Below are 15,357 nucleotides of genomic sequence, written 5' to 3' on the forward strand. Positions count from 1 at the left end.
CCCTTTATTATACTCCTTCACTACATAACTCTTGCCACTGACTTTTTGCCATTTCAGTGTACGTGACATTTTTTTCCCCATCTGACTTCTATCTAGTCAACCTAAGCACTCCAACCTCTCCAAAAAGGTAGTTGAGGTTCTTCGCCCTAGAACATGGATTTTTATTTTTATTTTTTCAGCCTAGAGGTCCTTTTTTTTTTTTTTTAAACACCTATTATGTCATGAATTCATAGGGAATAGGTTCCAGCAGCTCAGGCTCCTTCCCATTGGTTCTCACAAAGTGTGCTTCTCCGGGTGGAGCAGGCTGGCACTTCAGTTGAACCCAGGTACCTTTCTCTTTGGCTTCTTTCTTTTTCTGATCATTTTCCTTCACGCGTTTCAGTAAGCTATCTCGGCTCTTAGAGTGCTTAATGTGCTCAATATGCACATTAATTCTCTTGGCAAGGATCTTGCCCTTAACTTGTTTGTTTACAACAATGTCAACAGCATGCTGGGTAACATTGTAGACTCTCAGTTTTGCCATGGTAACACTTGTGGGGCTGTGGGGCATTCCTTTTTGAACAGTACCCATTCCCTTGATGTCTACGATATCACCTTTCTTATAGATTCGCATATACCTGGCCAAAGGAACAACTTCATGTTTTCTTTTTTTTTTTTTTTTTGAGACGGAGTCTTGCTCTGTCGCCCAAGCTGGAGTGCAGTGACCGGATCTCAGCTCACTGCAGGCTCCGCCTCCCGGGTTCACGCCATTCTCCTGCCTCAGCCTCCCGAGTAGCTGGGACTACAGGCGCCCGCCACCTCGCCTGGCTATTTTTTTTATATTTTTTTAGTAGAGATGGGTTTCACCGTGTTAGCCAGGATGATCTCGATCTACTGACCTCGTGATCCGCCCATCTCAGCCTCCCAAAGTGCTGGGATTACAGGCTTGAGCCACTGCGCCGGGCCACGAACATGGATTTTTAATGTAAAGTTCACAGGGGCAGCCCCCAACACATACATATCCAAGGTGTTTGTGCATAGAATTCTGGGGGTCCATGAAATTGGATGGAAAAAAAGTCTATAATTTCATTAATTTCTTATGGAAATTGAGCATTTTCTTCCATTATGAATATAGGTAACAAACTGTTGTACTTTTTTTTTTTTTTTTTTTTTTTTTGAGACGGAGTCTCACTCTTGTCGCCCAGGCTGGAGTGCAGTAGCGCAATCTCGGCTCACTGCAACCTCCACCTCCCAGGTTCAAGCAATTCTCTGCCTCAGCCTCCTGAGTAGCTGGGATTACAGGTGCCCGCCACCATGCCTGGCTAATTTTTGTACTTTTAGTAGAGGCAGGGTTATGCCATTTTGGCCAGGCTGGTCTTGAATTCCTGACCTCAGGTAATACACCCACCTCGGCCTCCCAAAATGTTGGGATTACAGGTGTGAGCCACTGCAGCTGGCCTTTTTTTTTTTTTTTTTTTTTTTAGATGGAGTCTCACTCAGTCACCCAGGCTGAAGTGCACTGGCATGATCTCAGCTCACTGCAACATTTGCCTACCAGGTTCAAGCAATGCTCATGCCTCAGCCTCCCAAGTAGCTGGGATTATGGGCACGCGCCCCCATACTCGGCTAATTTTTTGTATTTTTAGTAGAGACAGGGTTTTGTCATGTTGCCCAGGCTGGTCTTGAACTCCTGACCTCAGTTGATCCACCTGCCTCAGCCTCCCAAAGTGCTAGGATTACAGGTGTGAGCCACCACACCCAGCCAGCTGTTGTAAAAATTAAATGAAGTTTTATATCTATGTAATTAGCACAGTGTCTGTTAAATAGTAAGCATTCAATAGATAAATAATAGCTATTATTAATGATAATTATAGTTCATTATTAGAGTTGATAATACTACCAGTTTCGTCATACTACCAGTCATTACTTTTAATGGCAAAAACCGCAATTACTTTTGCGCCAACCTAGTATTAAATAACAACTATGATTCTATGTAACTTCCTCCTCAACTCTGTCAAAAATTTTTTATGTTTTTTTAAGAGACAGGATCTCGCTCTGTTACTCAGACCAGAGAGCAGTGGCTCCATCATAAGCTAGTCTCAAACTCCTGGGCTTAAGTGATCCTCCCACCTCAGACTCCTAAGTAGCTGGGACTGCAGGTGTGCATCACCATACCAGCTAATTTTGTTGTTGTTGTTGTTGTAGAGACAAGGTCTCACTATATTGCCCAGGCTGATCGGAAACTCCTGGCCTCAAGAGACCCTCCCAGTTTGGCCTCCCAAAGTGCTAAGGATTATAGTTATGAGCCCCTGCACCTGGCCTAAGAAATGTTTTCTAATAGACTTTTTTCTTTAGAGCAGTCTTAAATTCACAGCAAAATTGAGCAGATAGAGATTTACCTCGAGATTTTTTGTCTAAAATCATTCATCATTCAAAGTATTCTGTAAAATAGTGACAATGAGAAATTCAGTTCAATTCAATTCAATGAATATTTATTAAAGAATTATTGTGTGCTGGGCTATATACTGTATGCAAGATGGTGATGATGATGATGATTACTATTATTATTATTATTTTGAGACAGGGTCCCACTGTTGCCCAGGCTAGAGTACAGTGATACAATCATGGCTCACAGCAGCCTCAACCTCACAGGTTCAGGTGATCTTCCCACCTTGGCCTCTGAAGTAGCTAGAATCACAGGCACGCCACCACCATACCTGGATAGTTTTTTTATTTTTGTAGAGCCGGTGGGGGGGGGGGGGGGTCTCCTTAAGTTACCCAGGCTGGTCTTGAACTTCTGGGCTCAAGCAATCCTCCCACCTTGGCCTCCCAAAGTGTTGGGATTACAGGCATGAGCTACCATGCCTGGCCAGTGCTGAGATTATAAAATGGATAAGACCTGGCTTTCTGCCCTGTGTAGCTCATGGTCTAGCTGGAAAGATAACCATGTAAACAAACAGTTATGATAACTTGTATTAATTACTAAACATTAGTATTTGCAAAGTGCTGTGACAACTTGGTAGACAGAAGGATTCTTTGGCTGAGGAATGAATCCTTGGAGCTGGAAGGCCTCACAGAGATGATATTTGAGCTGTCTGGAGGGATGAGTTTAGTAGGCAGAACGAGTACAGAGAATTGCCAGGGAATGCCAAGAACAACAGTGTTTCTAGAATGTAGGGTGTGGGAATAAACAGAGATGAATCTGAAAAGGTATTTAACCCCTGGGCTAGGCCGTGTCATAAAACTTGCTACTCGGTGTGGTTCCAGGACCGGCAGCATCTGTATCACCTGGGAGATTGTTAAAAATGCAAATTCTTGGCCCGGTGAGTTGGCTCATGCCTGTAATCCCAGCACTTTGGGAGGCCGAGGCGGGCAGATCACTTGAGGTCAGGGGTTCAAGACCAGCCTGGCCAACATAGTGAAACCCACATCTCTATTAAAAGTATGAAAATTAGCAAGGTGTGGTGGTACATGTCTGTAATCCCAGCCACTCAGAAGGCTGAGACATGAAAATCACTTGAATCAAGGAGGCGGAAGTTGTAGTGAGCTGAGATCATGTCACTGTACTCCAGCCTGGGTGATAGAGCGAGACTCCATCTCAAAAAATATTACAAATTATTGGGCTCCACCCCCATATCTACTGGATCAGAATCTGTATTAGTGAAATCCCCAGGTGATTTATATACATATTGAGGTTTGAAAAGCACTGCTCTAAAACCTTAAATGCCAGGCTAAGATGTTAAGCCTTTATTCTGTGGTCCATGTGTGTTATAGATCTGGTTTCTAGAAAGTAAGTCTAATAGCAGCACCAACCAACAGATTGGAAGGTGGAAAGCAGAAAGCAGGGGGGCTAGATAATAGAGGCTTTCCACAATACTCTCTGATAAAGTTTTTACTGGCCATCTTCCTCAGGTGAAACTGGCAACCAGTCCTGGTTTCATGGCTGAGCTCTGCTCATCTGAAGAGATGAGAATGGATCGTTAATGGGGGCTTAGAGCATCATCATATCAGCTATTAACTGGAGGGGAGGCAGTTTTTCCTTGATACTGCAATTACTTGCCCTGTGCCTAGAATGTTTAAACTAGACATTATTTTGTATCTATCGGTGCTATTTTAGAAAAACAACAACAACAACAACAACAACAAGAAATTCTGCAACACACCTTCTTCCCTATTAACATAAGAACTAGTTAGGCTAGGCACAGTGGTCATGCCTGTAATCCCAGCACTTTGGGAGGTCGAGGAGGGAGGATTATTTAAACCCAGGAGTTTGAGACCAGCCTGGGCAACATGGTGAAACCCTGTCTCTACAAAAAAATTAAAAATTAGCCAGGTGTGTTGGCGAATGCCTGTGGTCCCAACTTCTCAAGAGGCTGAGGCAGGAGGATCATTTGAGCCCAGGAGTTTGAGTCTGCAGTGAGTTATGTTCACAACACCATACTCCAGCCTGGGCGATAAAGAGAGACCTTGTCTAAAAAAAAAAAGAAAAAAGAAAAGAAAAATAAAAATTAATTTTTTAGATGTTTGGTATAAATTTAAATGGCCTAATGAATCAGTAGCACTTAAAAGTAGTATTAATAATAGTGACAATTCAAAATATATTAACTTTTATTTCTTAGCAAGATACTTGTTCTTCTAAAATGAAAGAGTATTTATTATCTGCAAGAAAATCTCCCTTCTTGACCAACATTGCATCCTAATGTATACCTGTGATTCTTTCTTTATTGTTGGTGTAGCCAGCAGAGTGATGTCTTAGAAGTATCCATAACCCCACATTTTATAGCAGAAACATATCAGAAGGGGCCCCATAGCAGTTCACCCGATGGACACACCTATCCCCTTTTCCTACCCGACTATGGACAAGTGGGAAAATTAGAGCTTAGTTACTAAACCAAGTTCTAAATATACCATCACCACCATTCTCTGTCCCTCTTGTTCTGTCTCTCTCTCATACACACACACACACACACACACACACACACACATCTTTCTTCGGAAATTTCTCCATTGGTGTCATCTGTGAACAAGGCTAGCCCCATAGCAGATGCAGAAGAAATGAGGACATGCACACTAAATTAGGAAAAGAGTCAAAAATATAATTTCACTTTATTATTAAAGAAAATACAAATGTGTATAAAAAACTACCTTGTAACTTGATTTGAATATTAAGTCCATTGTTACCTAACAATGTTTTGGAAGTTTGTAGGGAGCACGGCCTGTTGACAGGGTTCGGGAATGTCACTACAGATTGTGCCACTTGAGAAAGATTTGGGAACAGTCTGGGCACTCCCTCTCTGAAAGAGCTGTGGAAGCTACACAAAGCTTTCTAATGCTAGTAGCATGCCAGGTTTTCTAAGAGATGCATTTTCACTTTTTTGTTTTCCTAGTAGGATTATTACTAGTAGGATCTACTAGGATTAATACTACATCATAGAAAAACAAAAACAAAATCAAACCCTGTACTATTTTTCTCAAAATCAACTAGTTTCTAAGTTTAACTACCAGGTCAGACTTTGGCATTTACCTGGTATATCAGTTACTACCTTTAATACCATGTTCTTTCCTACTTTGATTTTTTTTTTTGAGATGGAATCTTGTTTTGTTGCCCAGGCTAGAGTGCAGCGGCATGATCTCGGCTCACTGCAACCTCTACCTCCCAGATTCAAGCGATTCTCCTGCCTCTGTCTCCCAAGTAGCTGGGATTACAGGCATACACCACCCTGCCTGGCTAATTTTTGTACTTTTAGTAGAGACAGAGTTTTACCATGTTGGCCAGGCTGGTCTCAAACTCCTGACCTCAGTCTCCCAAAGTGTTGGGATTCCATGTCCAGCTTCTAGTTTGAAATTTTAGTAAAACTCACCGCACAGATTAGTTTAAACATATTCAATATTTTACTAAGTTAGCTCACTTCCAGTGAATCAAGGGTATAACAATGACTACTGAGGTTTAAATTGGGACATAAGAATAGTACTTTTTCCAATTAACTTTCTAAATAGTATAAAGCCACAAGCCACTCTGCTCCTGTGCTCCTGTCCTTATCTCCCTTGTCTTGGTGACCAGGGGAAATGCCGACCATCCTCTTGTCATGACAAAGACAGAGTGGGAGAAAGGTTGTGGGCTACGAATGGACTGCCAAGTCCATGCCAGTTGTAAAAAGGGAAATTTTTAAGCCACAGCAGTCTTTTGAGAACCCATTGATGCCAGGCAACACAAGAAGGAAACCTGCATTGGCAGGTTTTGTTATTTTTTAACTTGACCCTGACAATACTTGCTGGGTTACCTGCACTTTCTGCCAAAGAAGTGTCAAATGAGGGAGGAAGTTTGCACACCTGGTGAATTAAACCTTACAATACCATTTGGAGAGAGAAAAGAGAGAGCAAGGTAACTACAGAAAAGAACAGAGACAAGAAATAGAAACTAGGGAGGAGGAAGAGTAAAGAGACAAACAATTTGAAGGAATTCTTTTATGACATTTTCCAAGATCACATTACATCACAGGGACAGTAATAAGTATTACAGTAGCCCCAGAGTGGGACAATTTGCTACTCTGGGTTTGAGTTTTTGTACCTGGAACTCAAAAGCAAACTGCATCAGCCACTGTGCCTGTCTTAGATTTTGATGACCTGTTTGGCTGGGCTGCTACTCTATGTCATTTTCAAACGCATGTAATTAAACATTAAGTGGTCTCTTAATGGACTGTCTTTTCCAAAAGGGCCTTTAATTTACAATCAGCATGTCTGTAGAAAACACTAAGTAATTGCTTTTGCCCATTCCAGTGACATTTTGGTCATTCCTTTAATAGCCCTCCTTTTTTTTTATTTTTATTTTATTTTTATTTTTTTTATTTTTATTTTTTAAATATCAGGAGTCCATTGGAGGCAATTGGAGAGGGTGAAGGAGTGGGTAGTTTCAAAGACATTCAGCCAAAGCCAAGCTTGTTAGCAGCAACTGTCACACAACAGGGCCAGGACACATGACACCACATGGAGCTTCAGCAGCCAGAGACCCTGAGACCCACGTGTGTTCTTAGTGCAGAGCACCTTGTGTGCACCGACCTCCTTCCACACATCTGGGACACCTGGAAAGAAAGAGAGACTTGGGTAAGGAGTAGCACACACTGTGCTTCCTTCCATCCATTAGAATGCTGAATTCTGTTCAAATATGTCTTGAAAAATATGTGTTTTTGTTCATTAGAGTGCTGACCAACATGAAGCTTCTAGTATTATTTCCATTTCCATACACCTTTAAACCCACTGCTGTTTCCTTCGGACTCAGAAGTTTCTGGCTCCTGTAATCACCACCCATCATTATATTCTCCCTTAACAACAAATATGAGTTCCAGGGAAGCTGAAACCGTGTGTGTTCCAGACATTGAATGGTGTGTGGTTCAGAGAAGACCCCCAAATATTTGCTGAGTGAATAGATACATCTTTATCATGGCCTAATTTTCCTAAATTCCAAAGAAAGTTTAAGTGGAAACTTAATTTTGAGTATGTCTGACACCTGAGAACCCTTTCCTGTAGCCATTCTAACATACATTTTAATGTCTCTAGGGCCAGAAAAACATGATATTTTTAACTCATGAAATTGTGACTAATGCAGTTAATGTCTACTGTTTGCAGAAATTTACAGTAGACATGAGAAGCTGGCAAGTGCTTGGTTATTCTTTTCAATCTCCTGAGGTGGTCAAAGCCAAAGTATCTTCAAGGCAAATGCTGACTCTTAAGTAACTACATTTCCCATGTAACAAATGCAAATCCACATGAACCTACAGAAATCCCTTTGGCAATAACATCATTAGTGACACAGCTGTCAAGAGAATTTTAAAAATAAGTGTTTAAGAAGCATATTGTTAGATAAAATGTAGATAGAAACTCACACCTAACAGGTCATTTAATAGTAAGCCCAAACCTCTGTTAGTGCTGGACAGTTCCCCATGGCTTACTTCCAAGAGTTCTTCCTTCCCTAGTTTTGAATGTTCTAAACTGAAGTTTCTGACACTTGGCCTTAAGGGACTCTTCTATAGCTTGTGAAAGGTCATCACCGAGAGATTTCTCGTTTTCATCTCTTTACTACAAATTAGCCCCTTGGACGACCCTGGACAATTCTTCTGCCTGCCTGGTGGGTGATGCCTTTTTAGACACTTGTAGGTGGTTAACAGGTCCTTGCTCCATTGCAAACATCACAAAAAACATCTTGCATCCTGCCTGTGCCCTGGAACACATTTTGATTTTGCAATCTTAAACAAATTGATTATTTGCACAGACCTGTGTGCTGAAGAACTGCTGAAGCTGGTGACTAAAGAGAGCTTGGCTTTTTGCAAATGTGGTCCATTTTGCCTAGTCAGAATTTCTTGAGATATTAGCCCCTCTAGCCACTTACTTATTTTCTCTGTAATTCCTTAGAGAGCTGAAATGCCGTCTTCAGTAAATTTATTTGAACAAATTCATTACCCTGTTCTCTTCTCCTTCTGCCATCATCCATACTAGTTGATTCACATAAAGTCTTTTTTATTCCCAATTGTTTTCTTACTTCCTTTTTAAACCAAGAGCCCATTTACAAGTCTTCATTACTTTATTACTAAACTGCTTTACACCACTTTTCTTACTAAATGCCAATATTTAGGGAGGAAAGTATGAAATGTGTTGGCAGCTCTGTTTGAGCCGCGTTTAAAAGGAAATGAAGACCATGTTTCACAGTGTTTTTATAGATGAGGAAGGTAATAAACATGGCCCACAGACTGAATTAACCTATATTATATGGTAATAAACATGCCAGTATCATTCTCAATTATAATAAGAACAGGTTCTTATTCAGAGTGCTTGAACTAGAGCTACTTGCAGTGATGGAGAAATATTTTAAATCTTAGATGGAGAGGACTAAAGTGTGATCTAAAGACAGTGGGGTGGTTTGTTTGCTACAACTTGACTCCCTTGTAGAATTTGTTCTTACTTCCTTTTTTCCTAACATATTTGCAGATTTCTAAATTCTTATGGTTTCTTTGGTTGTTCAACAAAATATACAGAATATATGTGACAAAGACAAATACAATACAAAATGAATTTAGCCATGCAGTTATGCTAAATATGTAGCTTGATATATGGTATGTAATATTATATCATCTCTCTTCTTGATTCTTCCTACCATATCAGTGTTCCTGTCCTTTTAGCAAAATGAATATACTCAGCATTAGTTCATCAAGGCTTCTGCTCTGACTCAGTGTAGCTGGCTAGAAACTGACTACAGTGAGGATGACAATAACAGTGATAACTCTAGCAGGTAACATGAATTGAGCACTTACAACCTGCCAGACACTTAATCCTCACAACAAACTGGAAACTAGAAAGTGTTATTTTTCCTATGTTGTTGACAAAGACCCTCAGGCCCAGAGGGCTTAAATAATCTTCATGTGGACACATTTACCATGTTGTAGAGAATGTTGGATTTAAAACCGGACAATCCAACTATAGAGGCTGAATGCTTAAACGCTATCCTTAACTACTCCCCTGGTGAAACTAGAGGACAATATTTTAAATAATTTTTTTAAAGTACCAATTTACATCTTTTTTTTTTTTTTTTTTGAGACAGGGTCTTGCTGTGTCACCTAGGCTAGAGTGCAGTGGCACGATCTGGGCTCTCTGCAGCCTTGACTGTCTGGGCTTAAGCAATCTTCCCACCTCAGCCTCCTGAGTAGCTGGGACCACAGGCATGCACCACCATGCCCAGCTAATTTTTAAAATTATTTATAGAGACAAGGTCTTGTTATGTTGCCCAGACCAGTCTTGAACTCCTGGGCTCAAGCGATCCTCCTACCTTGGTTTCTAAAAGTGCCAGGATTACAGATGTAAGCCACTGGGCCCAGCCCTAATTTACATGTTTTAAAGCATCTGGAAATCTTATCTTCTTATTAGATACTGTTGTATGAGAGTTTCTATAATGTTAGGAGCATAGAGATACAGACCAAAACAACATTCAATTTGTATATGAGGTTGGGATAAAATAAACCAAGGCTCAGGAAAAGCTCAAGATATTCAGAAAAGATAAGCAGGATGAGCCCAGATTGTACTTCTATAAGGGAAGGTGCAGACTTCTATTGGCAACATATCTACTAAGTTATCAATGAAACACACAGGTGTAAAAGTTCTAGACCTAAAATGAAAACCAGCCTCTGGAAAGTGGTAAATTTGCCAATTTGGACATATCTTGGAAAGGCTAAGTAAATCACCTTGTCCAGTGCCCTGCTTATTAGTTAAGATACATGCAAATCATTTCAGTATGGGGGATCAATCATATCACCATCATCATCATCATCATTATCATCATATCACCATCATCACGATCATCATCATCATCATCATCATGAAGATGTGGCATCATTAGGCCAAAAGAACAGAGGCCTAGTCTCCTCTCCTTCCAGGCTCCAGGCTCTAGCCAGACTACCTCTCATTGAGCAGATACTAAGGAAAGATAGTTCTGAAACTGTAATCCCTTCCAAATACTCTAACCATGATAGTTTACCTCTTATCTAACCAGGCAAATGCTGTGACTCTCTTTATGCTGTTTGAAGCTTATATCAGCAAGACACTGGAGCCAAAGCCAGTCTTAAGCAGTGACAATACTTCAATGTTTATTCCATGCCCTATTTCCTCACAATCACTTAGACAATCATACAGCGTTACAAAATGCACCACGTTATCAGTCAATCAGTGACTTTTTTTTATCATAAAGAGTGTTCTTTTACCAATTGTATACAGTGCACCCATACTGTGGCCATTCTGTTTTCCCATTCATAATTATAGCTTGTGTTTATTGAGTGTATTATTTTTGGGAGAAGATACCAAACAACGGGGTAGGGTTTGCAAATACCAGTTAATTAAAAAGGTAGGGCAGCAAACAAAGAATCCAGGAGTGAAGTTATTGAACAACATAGTGGGATGTCTTTGTGACATCATTTGCTGAAGGCTAAAATTCTATATATGACAACTTGGTCTTTGAGCCTATCCAAAAGAATGTTTTGCTGAAAATACCTATTTTTTTTTTAACTTTTAACATCAATAACCAACTTCCAATACATGAACCTTAAAAAATGTATTGTTAAAATCGCTGCAATATTTTGACAACTCTTCAAATTTTTTATCTGTCAATCCTCTCTAGAGCAATCTAGCAAAATCAAACCGAATCATTTAAACTATGATATTGGGGTAGCAAGGGCAGAATAATTCCACCAGGCAGTAAAAACACATTTCTATAACTTCAAGCTAGAGATGAATACCCTGGGATATGAGGCTAAAACTGTTCACTCTACATATTTGAAAAGTGCAAATAGTATCAGCTCCCCTGCAGGCCACTCAGCCTGCTTTCCCTGCAGGCACCAAAACACAGGACAGTTTCTGTTCACTAGTACTCCCCTTTCCTTAATTCTCCACTGTTCTACCCACTTTACCCTGCCCCTTCTTGCCCTGAACTGATGCTAAATGAGCATATGGTGATCTGTACTGACCCTGCCTGTTGCAAAAATAAAGCTGTTTTCAAAACAATAAAACCAATTCTAGATAGGACTTTACATTTTATTTTTTAAGGTGTATTTTCCCTGTACTGTTTGGCAAAAACATCTACTTCCACAAGCTTTTTCTAGTCATAGTCACAGTGATCTTGTTCACAGTTTATTGGGTAGGGAACACACACAGTTACCTTTCCAACCTTTCTAATTTGTATTGGATTCTAAGCTCCCACATCTTGGCCCTTGGGCATTTCCCTTGATAAAGCCCTCCTACCTTAGAGTCCAACGAAGACCAAAGACTTTGGATATGAAATTTTTAAAGTAACCTCTGGAGAAGAGGCTTCAATTGTATTGGCCCAACTGGCAATTTGTGGAAGGCCACATGAATTGCTTAGAGATAACACTCTTGCCTTTCACCTTGCGGTCACCAGTTTGAATTAAGCAGAGATTAACAGTGTCCAAGGGTTGTTATCATCTGGTGATGGCTTGGGAGCTGATATGAAATAAATTGCTAGTATCTTGTGTCTACTTGCTGGAGGTCACCCAGTTCAGACTATTTTGGGGACCAGATCCAAATCTTAGCTAAAATGGTTACTCTAAATGGAAGCCTCTGCACAAGGATCAAATGCTAAATAAACGCATAGATTATGCTACCTCTTGCGCTAATGGAAGATATCCTCCCAGACAAGGGTGGAAGCCAGGGAGTGATAGGTGGGGGAAATGGGCAAAATCTGTGTATTCTGAACAGCAGACTTCTGAATATTTAATTTAAATTCTATCCTGGCTCTCTTACAGGTGATTTTACCATTTGAGCTTGATTTCCTCACCTGGATGGTACAGCCATGCCCTCCTTCTGACTCAGAGCTCTCACTTCTTTTACCTATTGTTTCATCTAGCTTTTTTTTTTTTTTTGAAATGGAGTCTTGTTCTGTCACCCAGGCCGGAGTGCAGTGGTGTGATCTTGGCACACTGCAACCTTCACTTCCTGAGTTCAAGAGATTCTCCTGCCTCAGCCTCCTGAGTAGCTGGGATTACAGGCATGCACCACCACACCCAGCTAATTTTTGTATTTTTAGTAGAGATGGGATTTCCCCATGTTGACCAGGCTGGTCTCAAACTCCTGGACTCAAACGCTGCCTGCCTTGACCTCCCAAACTGCTGGGATTACAGGCATGAGCCATCATGCTGGGCCTTCATCCACCTTTGAGAGTCATCAAGCTTTAAAGAAAATGAAAACTTTTCAAAAGAAACATTTGGGCACTTAGGCATAGTTGGTAAACTTATGTATGTACAGAGAATGAGAGAGAGAGAGAGAGAACCAATCAAATAAATTTTCTTTTTTCATTTTTGAGACAGAGTCTCACTCACGGCAACCTCTGCCTCCTTGGTTCAAGCAATTATCCTGCCTCAGCCTCCTGAGTAGCTGGGACTACAGGTGCATGCCACCACGCCCAGCTAATCTTTTGTATTTTTAGTAGAGACAGGGTTTCACTACATTGGCCAGGAGGGTCTCGATCTCCTGACCTCATGATCTGCCCACCTCGGCCTCCCAAAGTGCTGGGATTACAGGTGTGAGCCACCGTGCCCAGCCAATAAATTTTCTTAAGCTTTTAATTAGGGCCAGGTAATTGCTTTTGTTGTTATTTTGGCTAAAGAGGGTTTTTAGTCTGAATCATTAAAATACTTGTTTAAATTTTCTACATTGCATTTCATGTGTAGATTCTGGTCAAAATCATTCTTGTTTAGTTCTTTCATTAGTTTTAAATTTGTCATACATAAACAGCCTCTTTAAAAATAATTCAAATTAGGTCTCACTGGGTAAAATTTAGAAATAAAAGTCTCTTTGGGGATTAATTTATTTAAATGAAATCAAAGTCTCAAAAAGTATAGGGTAGATTTACCAGTCCCTACGCCTGGATCTTTTCCAATTGTTACCAAGAACTACAACGTTTCTATCTCCAAGTTCACCCAACATAAATATCATAAAGACAATGGCTCTTAATTCTGGGTTGTTACCAGTCTCTTTGTGAATTTGATGAAAACTGTGGATCTTCTGCCCGGGAAGACTACACTGCAGAAATACAGAAAACAATTTTTTTTCCATACAATTGAAATAATTCACCCATCCTATAGAACCTATTCATGGACAACTATCTTCAAAGGATGCCTGAACTACAGATTAAGAATCTCTGAAAAAATATCAACTCAAGGATCTTGTGTTAAAAATGTGTACATAATCCACATTCTTATCAATACATATGAAGGAAAAAAGGAGACAAAACAATGTGCCCACCCAAAATGGGCAGGAATCAAGGGTAGTGGTTTAATCAGCTAAAATCATTGGTGAAGATGAAGATGGTGAAAGCATGTTTCTCCCAAGTTTTCCATTTCTCCCTACCTCAAAATCAGAGGGCCGGAGTGGATCGACTGTTTTAAGACTAAATGAAAGCTATGTTTTTGGTTAAAGGTAATTAACAAACAGACTGAGAGCTTGTTAGCTTTCTAAAGCTTCAAGTGGTCAATTTAGACTAGAATTAAAAATAGAACCAATTTAATCAGCAAGAAGAGCAGTTGAAAGATGCATTTCAATTAGACTTCATCAATTTAAATGTAAAAATATTAACGTGATTCCTCTTTCCAAAATTGCCCAGTTTCATCTTAGACTTCAATTTAAATACCTATTTGTTACATATATTTTATATCTACATGTATTTCTTTGTTATTTTTGCTCACATATCTGCCTCCCAAATAAAAAAAAAATTCCCTAGCATTAAGCAATAGCAATAAGGTTGGTTGGAAATCTCAAACCAAATGTAACTCAAAGGTCATGAAAAACTAACTCGGATTAGTGGCCATGAAGGACTTGCGGGGGTGGGGTGGGGTGTGAAGTGAGCTTTGTGTGCAACTGTAGTGTTCAAAAGCTCTAATTCAAAATTCATTTTAGGCCAATTCGTTAAACCAGCCGTCTAAACGGGCCTTGGCACTGGGTATCCGACCGCTCCACGCGCCAGCTGGTGAGGCCTGGAGTTGGAACCGGAAGCCGTCTCCAGCCGGCCTCCTAGGCCCTGGGTGCCCGGGTGGGCACACTTCCGCGAGGGCCCGGGGACAGCGCCGGCCAAATCTTGCGGGCAACGGCACACTCGGTTCCGGGAGGCAGGTACTAGGCCGGGAGCCTTGAGGTCAAGCCCGTCTCAGTTCTCGTGTCAAGAGGAAGCGTGCGCTTCGGAGCCCGCCCTGCCTGGGGCCGCGATCCAGGAGCGCGGCGCGAAGAGCGCCCACGTCGTCTCCCAGTGTCGTTACACCCACTCACCACACTCTGACCCCCGCAAAGACTACAAAGGAGTGGGAAGAGGGCTGCCCTGGTACTCCCCAAGCCACCTCCGCCTCCGAGCGCGGCGGCGCGGTGTCCGGGGGCTCGAGTCTTCGCATCCGCCGGGCCAGCGCTAACCACCGGCCGCCGCTCTGGAGGGGACCCGGCGGCCCCGCCACGTGCGGCCGCGAGCAGGGCTCTCGGCGCCGCGGGTTTCAGGCCAGCTTCCGGGGGCCGGTGGCCGTCGGAGGCGCAGGTTGGGGGTTCGTGAGCCGTATGTCCCCCGCAGCTGGCCAGAAAGCTGCCTCTGAGCTTCCTGAGTAACTCACTGCCTCCCCCGGTAGTCTCTCTGGACTCTGCAAATGACTTTTGCCAGGGGCACCGGGCACAGGGAGGGCAGGCCCCCGGGATGACGCAGGTGTGTACTTTACAGCCAGAGAAGGCCTAGCTTTCAGGGACATTGGCTTAGACATGGGGGTGGAGAATGGGAGCACTGTCTCTGCCAAATTTTCCGGAGAAACCCCGGACTAGCTCTGTCCCTGGTGTCCCGGCCACTGCCAGCGGGTC

At 41.8% G+C, this 15,357-nt stretch overlaps 1 pseudogene; it reads right to left on the reverse strand.

Annotated features, from left to right (window-relative positions):
* Positions 1–214: 214 nt before the first annotated feature.
* Positions 215–3,882, reverse strand: LOC104666136 (annotated as a pseudogene).
* Between the last annotated feature and the right edge of the window lie 11,475 nt (positions 3,883–15,357).

This window comes from Rhinopithecus roxellana, chromosome 5 (assembly GCF_007565055.1).
Source record: "Rhinopithecus roxellana isolate Shanxi Qingling chromosome 5, ASM756505v1, whole genome shotgun sequence".
Taxonomy (NCBI): Eukaryota; Metazoa; Chordata; class Mammalia; order Primates; family Cercopithecidae; genus Rhinopithecus; species Rhinopithecus roxellana.